At 67.9% G+C, this 3,849-nt stretch overlaps 1 protein-coding gene across 1 annotated transcript in view; it reads left to right on the forward strand.

Annotated features, from left to right (window-relative positions):
- Positions 1 to 984: 984 nt before the first annotated feature.
- Positions 985 to 3,849, forward strand: part of LAMB2 (laminin subunit beta 2) — a gene marked incomplete in the record, with an annotated part of 91,507 nt that continues 88,642 nt past the window's right edge. The window contains 1 exon segment of the mRNA XM_034774984.1: positions 985 to 1,055.

The raw sequence follows: 3,849 nt of genomic DNA on the forward strand, positions 1-3,849 counted from the left end.
GCCGGGGCCGGCGGTGAGGGGCCAGGAGTGCTCGGCTGGGGCCAGGGGCCGGGGGTGCTCAGCTGGGGGCCGGGGGTGCGGGGCCAGGCGATGTGGGGCCAGGCGGTGCGGGGCTGGGGGCTGGGCGGTGCGGGGCCGGCGGTGCGGGGCCAGGGGTGCTTGGCCGGGAGCCAGGGCCGGGCCAGGGCTGGGGCCGGCGGCCGGGGGCCGGCGCCCCAGGGCCCAAGCCGAGCTGAGCCGGGCGGGAGACGCCGGGGCCAGAGCCTCTTGGCCTGGGCCGGCCGGCCGCCAGAAGGAGCTGCTCGGCCGGAGGGGCTGGGCTGGGTTGGGCCCCGCCCCCGCCCCCGCCCCAGCCCCAGCTTCAGCTTACCTGCTGCCTCCCTGTTTCATTTGATTCGCGGGAAGCAGGGGAGGCGGAGGAGCAGGGGGCGGGGTGTTCAGGGGAGGGGGCGGAGTTGGGGGCGGGGCGTTCAGGGGAGGGGGCGGAGCAGGGGGCGGGGCGTTCAGGGGAGGCGGAGGAGCAGGGGGCGGGGTGTTCAGGGGAGGGGGCGGAGTTGGGGCGGGGACTTTGGGAAAGGGGAAGGGGCTAGGGGCGGGCCCGGGGCCCCGTGGAGTGTCCTCCTTTTTTAAAATTAAAATATGGTAACCCTATTCTGCGGGAGCCACCCTGTCCCTGGCAGGGCACCACGGCTGTATGGGCTGGGGACCCCCATTTCCCCCCTACATGAGGGCCCCATGCCCCTCCCCCACCTCGCTACATTAGGGCCCCCCGCCCCTCCCCATGTGTGGGTCCGTGCCTGTGTGTTGAGCTCTGTCTCTCCCCACCACCCTGTGTCGCTGCCCCCTGCAGGTGCCCTGGCTGGGACGTGCTGCTCTCACGCCCAGGATGCAGCGGGTGGCACGGTGGAGGCGGCAGCTACATGTGATGCACCGGCTGGGGGAGCTGCACCAGGACGCAACCAGCCTGCTGCTGGCCAGGGAGCCGCTCGCCGACCTCAACGACAGCCAGGGGGCACAGGGGCCGGCCCGCTATCTGCACAGGGCCCTCCAGGGAGGTGTGTGCGGCTGGCGGGGGTGATGGCAGAGGGCTCTTGGCGGCCGTGGGTGCATGGGTGGGGCCGGCTTGCTGGTGCAGAGCTTAGCATTTACTGTCAGGCAACGTATCCGGTCTGATGTGCAGCTCCCTGCCGGCGCGGGCACGCATGTTCACGTGTGTCTGGGGGTGCCTGCATGTGCGGGCATGCACACCTGCATGTTGTGCAGGGATACGCGTGTGTCTGGGGAGTGCTGTGCGTGTGTGGACGTGCACATGTGCATGTCGTGCAGGGACACACATGTGTCTGGGGGGTGCTGTGCGTGTGTGGGCGTGCATGTGTACATGTCGTGCAGGGACACGCATGTGTCTGGGGGGTGTTGTGCGTGTGTGGGCGTGCACATGTGCATGTCGTGCAGGGACACACATGTGTCTGGGGGTGCTGGGCGTGTGTGGGCATGCACGTGTACATGTCATGCAGAGACACACATGTGTCTGGGGGGTGCTGTGCGGGTGTGGGCGTGCACTTGTGCATGTTGTGCAGGGACACGCATGTGTCTTGGGGGTGCTGTGCGTGTGTGGGTGTGCACGTGTGCATGTCATGCAGGGACACACGTGTGTCTGGGGGGTGCTGTGCGTGTGTGGGCGTGCACATGTGCATGTCGTGCAGAGACACGCGTGTGTCTGGGGGGTGCTGTGCGTGTGTGGGCGTGCACATGTGCATGTCGTGCAGGGACACGCGTGTGTCTGGGGGGTGCTGTGCGTGTGTGGGCGTGCACATGTGCATGTCGTGCAGAGACACGCGTGTGTCTGGGGGGTGCTGTGCGTGTGTGGGCGTGCACATGTGCATGTCGTGCAGAGACACGCGTGTGTCTGGGGGGTGCTGTGCGTGTGTGGGCGTGCACATGTGCATGTCGTGCAGAGACACGCGTGTGTCTGGGGGGTGCTGTGCGTGTGTGGGCGTGCACATGTGCATGTCGTGCAGAGACACGCGTGTGTCTGGGGGGTGCTGTGCGTGTGTGGGCGTGCACATGTGCATGTCGTGCAGAGACACGCGTGTGTCTGGGGGGTGCTGTGCGTGTGTGGGCGTGCACATGTGCATGTCGTGCAGAGACACGCGTGTGTCTGGGGGGTGCTGTGCGTGTGTGGGCGTGCACATGTGCATGTCGTGCAGAGACACGCGTGTGTCTGGGGGGTGCTGTGCGTGTGTGGGCGTGCACATGTGCATGTCGTGCAGAGACACGCGTGTGTCTGGGGGGTGCTGTGCGTGTGTGGGCGTGCACATGTGCATGTCGTGCAGAGACACGCGTGTGTCTGGGGGGTGCTGTGCGTGTGTGGGCGTGCACATGTGCATGTCGTGCAGAGACACGCGTGTGTCTGGGGGGTGCTGTGCGTGTGTGGGCGTGCACATGTGCATGTCGTGCAGGGACACGCGTGTGTCTGGGTGCCCAGGGAGTAGGCTTGTCCCCGCGGAGCCTGGCGTGACATATCCTTTCCTGTGCTCTAGGTCGGTGAGCAGGGGCCTGCTGGCTGGTGCCCCACTGCCGATGCCCGAGCCAGCTGTGGGCGAAGCGTGGCCTGGGCCCCAGACTCCTGCTCCTGCCGCACGTTCACCCCAAGCAGAAGCCTGAGTAAAGAACCCGTCTGACCAGCTGCCAGTGCCGTCTGCCTGTGCTGGGGGCTGGGCAGACAGTGCTGGGGGGCCAAGGCCTGCCCCTGGCTGGCAGCCTGCAGCACGAGGGGAGGGGCTGGGCACAGGTGCCAGCGTGTGCCCAGGGAGATGGGATGTGTCGCCTGCGCCGCGTGGCAGCGTCTTGGCTGGGCACTGAGCCGGTAGCAAATGGATCTGGCCCCCCGGGGCTGTACTCAGCCTGGCCAATGCCAGTCAATGCACCAATGGGGCAGGCGGTGGGGAAGGGGCTGTGCCCCCCATTCCCTCTCACCTGCGTGCCCAGAGCTTAGGGCAGAGGGGCTGGCAGTGAACCAGGCTGTTGGCACCTGCAGTGAGAGCCGGCAGCTCTGTCAGCCCTGAGCCGAGGCCTTCCCCTTACGGGCATGCTGGAGCTAGCGGGCAGGGGTCCGCGAGCCCCTCTCTGGCTGGGCCCTCTGCTGGGGGCACCCACGTGACCAGGGGCTACGGGCAGGGGCGGTGAGTTATATGGGCCCATGGTGCCCAGGCTCCAGGAATGTTCAGGGCCCCAGGGGCTGGGTCTCTCCCCCAGCCTCACCTGCCACCCCTGGGTGATTTAAAAGGGCACAGGGACCCCTGGCCACCACCACCGGCAGCTCAGCTGGGTTAAGGCTGCTTCCTCCCCGGCCTCGCTCCACGCTACTCCTGGAAGCGGCCGGAACGGACCTACGGCCCCTGGAGAGGGGGGGAGCAGGGGGTCTCTGCACGCTGCCCCCGCCCCAAGCGCCGACTCTGCAACTCCCATTGGCTGGGAACTGCAGCCAATAGGAGCTATGGGGATGGTTCCTGTGGCCCCCTAGAAGCCGCTGCCAATGTGGGGTGCGGGTCGCTTTCGGGAGCTGCCCGAGGTAATCACTGGACCCCTCTCCTGCACCCCAAACTCCTGCCCCAGCCCTGAGCCCGCACCTGCAAACCCCTCCCGCACCCAAACTCCCTCCCAGAGCCCGACCCTCGCACCAACTCCTGCACCAACCCCCAGCCCCAGCCCAGAGCCTGCACCCTGCACCCCCTCCAGCACCCCATGCCCCCTCCTGCACCCAAACTCCCTCCCAGAGCCCGACCCTCGCACCAACCCCCAGCCCAGAGCCTGCACCCTGCACCCCCTCCAGCACCCCATGCCCCCTGC

This window comes from Trachemys scripta, chromosome 7 (genome assembly GCF_013100865.1).
Source record: "Trachemys scripta elegans isolate TJP31775 chromosome 7, CAS_Tse_1.0, whole genome shotgun sequence".
Taxonomy (NCBI): domain Eukaryota; kingdom Metazoa; phylum Chordata; order Testudines; family Emydidae; genus Trachemys; species Trachemys scripta.